At 38.8% G+C, this 10,396-nt stretch overlaps 1 non-coding gene across 1 annotated transcript; it reads left to right on the top strand.

The window, feature by feature from the left end:
- The first annotated feature begins 377 nt into the window (after positions 1–377).
- On the top strand, positions 378–484 carry LOC141654541 (small nucleolar RNA R71). Its single transcript, XR_012548098.1, has one exon. It is a non-coding gene; the product is annotated as a small nucleolar RNA R71 (small nucleolar RNA).
- Positions 485–10,396: the final 9,912 nt, after the last annotated feature.

A 10,396-nucleotide genomic window follows, 5' to 3' on the forward strand; every position in this document is an offset into this window, starting at 1 on the left:
ACAAGTCATATGTATGACCACTCCCTCCACAAAGCTCACAACTTGAACCTTGAACCACTTCCTCCATGGGTGGCCCATGAGAGGTCGCGGCTTGGTGCACTTGATTTCTTTGAAACTTCTCAAATTGTTTTGTGAGTAAGTCGAGCTTGGCATTTGTCTCGGAGTTGGAGGAGTTTTCCTTAGGAAACTTCCCATTCCTTCTTAGCATGTTTCCTTTAGAACCATAGTTTTCCTTCGAATCTACCACTTTCTTGATCAATGCCGTGCCTTCTTCATCATTCAAGTGATCAAATCCTCCCCCCGCGGAGGCATTTACCATCTCCTTAGTCCTCGGTAGCAAAGTTTGGAAGAATGTTTGAGTGATGTACCATTCCGGTATTCCATGGTGGGGGCAACTTGCTATCAAGTCTTGATAACGGTCCCAAGCTTCACCCAAAAACTCCCCGTCCTCTTGTTGAAATGTATGAATCTCATTACGGAGCATCGCGGTCTTTGATGAAGGGTAATATTTGGCCATGAATGCTTTAGCCAAGGCATCCCATGTAGTGAAGGTATCCGGTGGGTGAATGTTCAACCATCGGTCCGCCTTGCCCGTCAATGAAAACGGAAACAACATCATTCTCAAGGTGTCCTCGGACACCCCATTCTTTTTCATCATTGAAACCTTCCTTTTAAACTTTCGTAGGTGAGCATGGGCATCCTCTTCAATATGTCCCCCAAACAAATCCTTCTCAATCAACCCGACTTGGGCGGGATGCATTTCAAAGTTGTTTGGGGCCAAGGTGCCAAAATTGATAGGGTTACATGAATCATTATGGTTAGGCCGGTTATGATCTCTAAGAGCCATTTGTTGTGGTGGATTTTGCATATGAGGGGGTGGTGATTGAGGTGGGTTATTTGGAATAGGGAAGTTATGAAAGGGGTTTTCTAGTAGAGTCTCAATTGTGAGGTTTGGTTGAAGTGTGGTCGTGGTATCAATATTTTGTGAGATGTTTGAATTTGGTTGGTCAAAGTTCGCTTGAGGGGAATTATTCCTAACTCTCTCAAGGGTCCTTGTCCTCAAGGTTCTAAAAAGCCTTTCGGGGTCGGAATCGAAGAGAAGAGCTTGGTGGTTCCTTCTAGGCATGCACTCAACAAACCGTTAGTCTCCTAGTGTTTTTACACACTAGGGGAAGGCAAGAAATCACACACTCTACAAAGAACACACAACTACTAAAACTAACTAACAATTGAGATAAGACTAAAGCAAAGACTCTAAGCAAAACTAAGTATAACCTAACGCCATCCCCGGCAACGGCGCCATTTTGATGTAAGGATTTATCGTCGCTTCCTTTATCAAAAACAATTTATAAAGAACCCAATTAAAAGTAGTATTTAGTCGGGTGTCGAACACAAAGACGGCGGGGGTTTCTACTTAGTCTAGGTAAGAGTCTAGTCTAGTCAAAAATTGTAAGGAGGTGAGTTTGGTTTAAACTACTAGTTGTAACTAATGCAAGCAATTAAGAGAAAATGTGTTGGATTGATTAAAAGCTAGGGTTTTCGGGGTTATCTAAGTGAACTATGGGCAAACAAGTCGGTCTAAAGAGTCTATGAAGAAGGTTTGTCTTAGGACGGGATTCAATCTCTTGATTATCCTATAGGTGATTGCCAACTCTCATTGAGCAACTACCCATTCTAAAGCATGCAACAAGACCACCACAAACTCTCATTTAATGGAGGAATTAAGCTACCAAGACAAAAGGCACAAGTTCTCACTTACACAATTCATCAAACACCTTGTGTGCAATACTAAGAAAGACAAATTCTACACCAAAGACTCAAAACAATCAACCTATCATGCCCAATAATCCGATTTAGACTCCCCCTAAACCCTACAAGGGTAACTACTCACTCATGTCGAAATTTATCAAGCTAACAAAAAGAGAAGAACAATCAACATAAAGAGAAGGCATGGAAATGATTCTAGCAATCAAAAGAGACAAAGCCAAAATGTAAACAATTGATTAACAAAGTAAATAAGGGAAGAGATGTACCAACAAAAGTAAAGGTGATTGCTTTGATTGAATAAATGAAGGAAATCCTCCAAAATCTCCCAATACAATCCTCAAAAACCAAGTGTAAACAATTGATTCTCACTAATACTAACTAATTTCACTAAGTAATTAATAATTATTATGGAAAGATTAAAGCTTACTTAAGGAAAGATTACAATAATTAGGGAAAGTTTTCAGATCTAGGGTTGTGTGTACAAAAGGTTAAGGGAGGGGGTATTTATAGTCTTACATAAGATTAAGAAGAAAAGAGGAGAAAAGCCTAAATCCGTCATCTGTTGCGTTCTGCCGGTGGACCGGCTACCGGTTCGCCTACCGGCAGGGCAGTCAAAATGAACTTCAAGTTTGGAATTTAGCTGACAAGTGTGTTCTGCCGGTGGACCGGCTGCCGGCTTGCCGGCAGAACACTGTCTTCAAAGTCTTCAAATCCCTTAGAATGTTGCGTTCTTCCGGTGGACCGGCTACCGGTGCTCCTACCGGTAGCGAGGCCAAACTTCTTTTTCTCCTTCAATTCCAATTAATTCTAGCTGCTGTGTTCTATCGGTGGGCCGGCTGCCGGCCTGCCGGCAGAACACAACATTCAGGTTGATTTCTTCCTTCTCTTTGGCAAAGTGGGGGATGTGTTCTGCCGGTGGCCAGACCGGCTGCTGGTCTGCCGGCAGAACACAACATTCAGCAATTTTCACCTCTTCTTCATGTAAAGGCATTGGAATGCCTTCCTTGCCCCAATTCCTCCATACTCGACTCGATTCCTGGAAGAGGATACGCCAAATCACAGCTACGGGGATTGGGCACAAAATACAAGGAAAGACATATAAAACCGACTCGATAAGAGTCGGAATGCGTAAAAGAAAAGGGGAAATTAGGTGCAAATAAATCATATATCATTTGCCCAAGTAACGAAGAAATGGCAGTTGTTTGAAGTTCAGTGCGTGAAGCAGGAAATTGTGCGCTGGAATGTACTCGATCGAGTACAGTTATGTTCGATCGAGTCCTTTTTCTACTCGATCGAGTAGTTGTATTTTAAGGTTTATTCGATCGAGTAGATTTTCTATTCGATCGAGTGGTTTGAGCTTTATTTTACTCGATCGAGTGGTTTTAAACTACTCGATCGAGTGGTTTCTCTTATGGGCTCGGGCTTTTAAGCTTTAATCCGTCATTAGGTTAAATAAAATCCTATTTTCTTATAAATAGGAAGGTATAACGTCATTTGTATCTCTCCTCTCTTCACCTCTTATCATTCTAATACACTGTTTTTCGTTACTTTCTGCTCTGCCTCTTATTTTCCGGATCTTTACTACTGTAACTTTCTTCCTTTCCCTTTTCTCTTTAATTTAATTAATGCTTATTGTTTTTCTTCCCTTTATTCTTGTTCTTTCTTTATTTATGTCTAGCTAATTCTCTCTGCTAGGATTAGGTGATTCAATGGACTGATGTTAAATTGCTAATTAGGTTCATAGATTGTCGTTGTTGTTTTAGTCTATGTTGTTAATCGCTGCTATAATTGTATCCTGCTAGTTGAATCGATATAATTAGCCTTTTAATTTTGGTAAGCCTTGACCTAGACCGAAAGGTTGGAAGGGGTGAGACCCGCAGTGAACAATAGGATGCTTTAGTGAGGGCGAAATTTAAGCTAATAGCATTTTAGGGCGAATTGAGACCGAAAGGAGATATTCATTGCCCCATAGACCGACTCATCGACTGATCTGTGACCTTAACTGCGATTGACTGACGTTCATTGATGACCCGAAATCCTAGTCCTCTCTCCCTTGCTTGTTAATTCCTCTCATTTCTATTTCTCTTGCTTTATCTTATTTAGTTTAGTCAAACAACTCAAAACCCCCAACTTGTGACTTAGACAGACCGAATAGACAAGTAGATAGTGACCGCCTCCCTGTGGAGTTCGACCCTACTTACCGCTGACTTCTGTTAGTAGTACTTAGGTATTTATTATTGGTACATAACGACTGTATCAAATTTTGGCGCCGTTCTCATCTTTTTCTCTAGTGCTGTTTTGATAGGTCCTACCTAGACAATTCTAGGTCAAAGATCGTCAAAGGGAAGGCTTGAGTACCTTTGACCTTCCACCTATGTTCCATTCTATGGCGCGGCAGGTGGTTTTGTGTGAGAGATATGGTGCTGCTGGGCATGATGCAGCTGTTTGCTTAGCGGGAAATGACTGTGTCGAAATTTGGCGCGACGAGGTCTATGCGTTCAAGCAACAAAGACAAGCTAGCCATTCCACTGCAATTGTGCCGCCACATCCGCTTTATCAACGAGGCTATCAACAGCCTCCGTTTGTCTGGCCACCGCGACAACAAGCTCCTCCTCCTGATAGACAGAAAGAAGAGATTGCGGAGCTGAAATCTTTGATGAAGACGTTTGCACTCCAAATGCAAGAAGGTGATAGACACACTTGTGCACGATTTGATAAGCTCGAGTCTCAAATAGCTCAGTTAGCTGTTTCTGATGACTGGGATGAGTCGGATTACGAAGTTCTATCAGATAATGATGCCTTACATGAGGATTTCAGCACTGTACAACAAGAATTACTCGATCGAGTGACATATATTAGTCGATCGAGTGAAATACCTGAAGAATCGTTCGATCGAGCACTTTATTCCACTCGATCGAACAGCTGCTTAGAGGAAGTACTCGATCGAGCTATTTCATATGCTCGATCGAGTGATTTATCAAGAGGAAAGTTCTCGATCGAGTAACATTTCTACTCGATCGACTGATTTGGCCAAAGAGAGCAAGGATTTATCACTTGGGTTCATTTTAAATGACGATTTTCATGATGATAATGGTTACGGTGAATCGCCCCTTTTCAAGGCCGAGCTGGATGCGCTTGAGGCTGCGATTTACGGGACGGAATCCACTGATGAGGGTGAAGAGAAGACAGCTGAGTCGGTAATTGCTCCTAGCACGGATGAGGTATTATATTCTTTTGTCAATGATTCCGACATTGAGAGCAACCCACCTGAGGTAGTTAGCGATAATTTTATTATTGTTAGTATTAATAGTACGCTACCTCGTATGACTCGTGTTTTTTCTTTTTATGCTATACCCCCTCCCAGTCGGTCAGTTAATTTAACAGTTTTTCACCGTTCTTGTCATCTTAAATTTGTTAAACTAAAATAATGCCCTAGATTATTATTAATTGCTCCTGCGCTCCTTTATTTTATTGACAAATTTAGGAGCTATCATAGGAAATTTGTTAGGCTTAAACGGTTGCACATTTCAATTTCCTATTTTATTTTTATACTTTGGTGTTACTTATGCTCTTGTGTAGCACATGCGCAGTTATATGATCTACTGTTAAGAGCTTTGAGTTGCTTTGATTCGACGATTGGGAGCTTTGTTGAATAAAAAAGGTCGAGCTGGAACCTGTCTGAAACTAGCGCTGTCCGGGAGGCAACCCAGAGTTTAAGTTTTTTAGTTGTTTTTCGAACATTTCAGTTTTTATTTTGTTTAATAATCGGTTCTCTCGATCGAGTTTTCTTGCTTTGATTCGCTTCCTATGACGCCACTATGAAGCTGTTTGTGACCTCCCATGTTGCTGGCTGGTTTGGGGAGGTCCCTACTTCGCGTTATCTTGTGAGTTTTCTGCATCTCCACTCTCTCCCTTTAGTTTGCATTTCCTTCCTTATTTTTGGGTACAATGAGGGCATTGTACGGTTTGGTTTGGGGAGGTTATGCATCCATATCTGTGTCTGCATGTTGTTTTTATTGCATTTCTGTTATCACGTTTAATTTCTGTATGCATTGCTTGTTTATTTCCATAAAAAAATCAAAATCCCATAAAAATTAAAAAATTTCAAAAAAATTCACGTTTCATTTTTGCATATAGGTTGAGTCGGAACGGTAGATTTCCGTGATGAAATTGCACTTTAACTTGTCATTTTTACTTGAGCCTTGCATTTTATTGACAGTTATTAGCTGAGTCTTACGCATATCTACGAGTTTTTGTTCAAATTTAGCTGACTGTTTAGACTTGACCTGATAAATTGGCAACCTACTCCATAATTTCTGAGTTTTAGAGCCCATAACTGGTGACATCCATGACCAGTTTACATAGGAAATGAGAGTAGTACTCCTTGCATAACATGTTCATCATTATTGCACATTCATGAAATTCGATTACTTGTCAAATGCATACATTCGGGTTTGTGGTCGGTGTCACATGCAGGGAGGCGATTGCGAATTTTCCTTTCTTACATTTTTCACCTATTTAGCTCCACGTAAGCCAAATTCAGCCTTTTTGACCCATTAGCTACATCCAAAACTGAGCCTGCCTAGTCAAGCTAGTTAGCATGTCTTTTGTGGTATATTTTTCCGTCTGCGGTTTGGCCGTGTGTATTTTATTGGAGTTGGTGGAAATAAAGGAAGGAGAAAGAAAAAAAAAAGTGAAAAAAAGTGAAAAAAAAAAAAAAAAAAAAAAAGAGAGAAATTTACGAAAAAAAAATCAAAAAATCACGTTCACAGGAAGAAACCAGAGGAAGAAAAGTTTGAAAATTTTGAGCTAGTTGAATTTTGAGATCGTTTTTGTTCACTTTTATCTTGTGACGGTCTCACTCCTCCGTCTTATTCTTAAATTTTTGAGGAGATAGTGTATTTTGGATGGTGAGATATGTGCCAGTGAAGGGCACTTGTATTTATTTTTCAGTCAGTTGAGATTCGGACGGTCTTATATGGTCCTGTTAGGAACTAGCTTGACGCTTTTACCTCCACATTTCCATAACTTGTTTTGCCTTTTCTCACCTGACCCTCACTTTCCCATATCATTTGTAAGCCCTCAGCTGTGACGGACATTGTTGGTTGGAATGTATGTGTAGTACTTGAATCGTCTATCATTTTTGTTGCATGCATGTTATGTAGGTCGCAGTCTAGATGAGTAACTGTTTTCTCTTTCTCTCTTATACATATACTTTCACCCTTTGCTTCATGAGAGAAGAGTGACCACGTGAGAGTCCGATTTTGTTGGTCTTGCAGGGTCGATATGTTGGAATAAGTGTCCTCCGACAATAATGCGATCACGACTGTTGATCATGATGATCACATGTTTAAATCTCATTTTAAGAATACATGTGGGATGTAATATTTTACTGTCAATTCGTCCACACATATCGGTAATGATTGGCTGACTAGAGTTTGACATTACTGTCGTGCGACGGTGGTGATCAGTTGATCCCCTTAGGTCATACCTATATGGAAATACTCTTAATTGATTATTTAATTAATCGTATGCCGATACGGATTAATTAAATTGCTTAAAAATTGACGGATGATTTTGTGAGTAAAATTAACGTGTCTTATTGTAATTCGATTATAATAGATACGGTCTAAGTAATTGAATTGTTTTATTGCTTGGATTAAATTATTGTTTACGAAACAATTGAAATTGAAATTGAATGAATAATTTATTATAAATACAAGACGTTGTAATTTATAATTTGATAAACCGTTTTGGTACAAGTAATTACGAATTACTAGTCGATTTTGTAAATGACATATTTTATGAGTATGTTGATTTTTAATATGATAAAAATACATTACAAATTCACATGTGAAGTAACATGTCACATATGTCACAATTGACAAATGACAAAATAAAATGGACCTCCCATTTTATCTATATGTGCCGAAATAATGGAGGATGTTTAGGATAATATATTGTGTTTTTTATTTAAGTGGAAAACACAATGATGAAAACCTAACTTGTAGCATTGCATGCCTATTTTTCTTGGGTAGAAAAACTAGCCCATGCATTGGACATCATTCTCCCTCCAACCGGTTTTCACTTTGGTAATAGAGGATGTTTCCTCTACAATTATTCATTCACATCTTTTATATTTTTCTAGTGTAAGAAAAATGCTTTTCTCTCCACATCTTTTGAGATTTCTAGAGAAATAAACCACACAAAAATACTCCCTCTTGACCGAAATATTCAAGAGAAAAAAAACAATTTATTTTGTGTCAATTTTATAGTAAAACTTATATTATTACTAGATGATAATAATATTTGTTATTGAGAGGTTTCCTTGGGTATTCATTTTTGGGAGAGATTCTATACTTGAATCTTTGTTCATCCACATAAGGAAAGCTCAAGAACAAGTTAGTAGGAGAACTCACTTGTGCCCAAATAATCTGAAATCTTCAATGTAAGATGATGATTTCTTCCTTATTCTTTATATTGTTTGCATGCATAAGATTTGTAATTAATTTTATGACTAAATTAATTAAAACATATATGAATATGTTAAGTAATGAGATATAGATTTCTAACACGATAGGTCAGCTTTATTTATGGACATCTTATAATTCGTTTGCGTAATGACCATTGTAGCTGTAACTGTTGATTTTAGTTTGCATTAAACTGGTTTAAGTAGACAAGTTATAGCTAGCTCTGAGGTATCTTTTCCGTTCCATTAGTTTGCATTTAGTTTACTCGAGGACGAGTAAAGGTTTGGTTTGGGGAGATTTGATACGTGCATTTTATATAGTCTTTTTAGGCCTTTTTATGCACGTATTTCTATGCTATTATCGTAGTTTATGCTACGAAATGCCTCGAATATGCTACTTTGGTTTGTTTTGTTCTATTTGCAGGAATGGACCAGAAAATAGTGAAATCGAGCCTTTTACCGTCCGTTTAGCATGCATTTGGAGGAAGAGTGAATTTGGAGCGGGAATGTAGCTATTTTGAGATGCGCAAAGAAGAAATATAGCTATTATCTAGAGTTATACAACTGATATTCAGGTGAGTTCAATTGGAAATGAAAGCTTGTCCTCTTAACTTTCCAACGCCACTGGAATCGTCCTGTTTGTCCAAGTAACGAAGAAATGGCAGTCGTTTGAAGTTCAGTGCGCGAAGCAGAAAATTGTGCGCTGGAAAGTACTCGATCGAGTACAATTATGTTCGATCGAGTCCTTTTTCTACTCGATCGAGTAGTTGCATTTTAAGGTTTACTCGATCGAGCAGATTTTCTATTCGATCAAGTGGTTTGAGCTTTATTTTACTCGATCGAGTGGTTTCTCTTATGGGCTCGGGCTTTTAAGCTTTAATCCATCATTAGGTTAAATAAAATCCTATTTTCTTATTAATAGGAAGGTAGGACGTCATTTGTATCTCTCCTCTCTTCACCTCTTATCATTCTAATACACTGTTTTTCGTTACTTTCTGCTCTGCCTCTTATTTTCCGGATCTTTACTACTGTAACTTTCTTCCTTTCCCTTTTCTCTTTAATTTAATTAATGCTTATTGTTTTTCTTCCCTTTATTCTTGTTCTTTCTTTATTTATGTCTAGCTAATTCTCTCTGCTAGGATTAGGTGATTCAATAGACTGATGTTAAATTGCTAATTAGGTTCATAGATTGTCGTTGTTGTTTTAGTCTATGTTGTTAATCGCTGCTATAATTGTATCCTGCTAGTTGAATCGATGCAATTAGCCTTTTAATTTTGATAAGCCTTGACCTAGACCGAAAGGTTGGAAGGGGTGAGACCCGCAGTGAACAATAGGATGCTTTAGTTAGGGCGAAAGTTAAGCTAATAGCATTTTAGGGCGAATTGAGACCGAAAGGAGATATTCATTACCCCTTAGACCGACTCATCGACTGATCTGTGACCTTAACTGCGATTGACTGACGTTCATTGATGACCCAAAATCCTAGTCCTCTCTCCCTTGCTTGTAAATTCCTCTCATTTCTATTTCTCTTGCTTTATCTTATTTAGTTTAGTCAAACAACTCAAAACCCTCAACTTGTGACTTAGACAGACCGAATAGACAAGTAGATAGTGACCGCCTCCCTGTGGAGATCGACCCTACTTACCGCTGACTTCTGTTAGTAGTACTTAGGTATTTATTTTTGGTACATAACGATCGTATCAGTTGTTGAGGCATTTCATTCCTCCTTGATATGTTTCCAACCCGTTGGCACTTGTCACAAGTCTTTGTGAAAATGTGGGTATCTTTGAAAATGTTTGGCCAATATAACCCACTTTCAAGAATTTTCCTAGCCGTTCTTTGGGGTCCAAAGTGACCTCCGCAAGCATATTCATGGCAATGTTTGAGAATAGGGGGCATCTCAACATCCGGCACACATAGGCGGATAACTTGGTCTTGACACATCTTCCATAGATAGGGATCATCCCATATGTAAAACCGAGCATCGGCTTTAAGCTTGTTCCTTTGACTTGATGACAAAGAAGTAGGGAATTCTTAATCACCATGTAATTCACTAAGTTGGCATACCATGGCTCCGTCATCCTCAAAGAATAAAGAGATTCATGAGGCAAACTTCTATCAACCACTCCCATTCTTTGCATTTGTTGATCATAAAGTTGT

The sequence above is a fragment of the Silene latifolia genome, chromosome 4 (genome assembly GCF_048544455.1).
Source record: "Silene latifolia isolate original U9 population chromosome 4, ASM4854445v1, whole genome shotgun sequence".
NCBI classification, from domain to species: Eukaryota; Viridiplantae; Streptophyta; class Magnoliopsida; order Caryophyllales; family Caryophyllaceae; genus Silene; species Silene latifolia.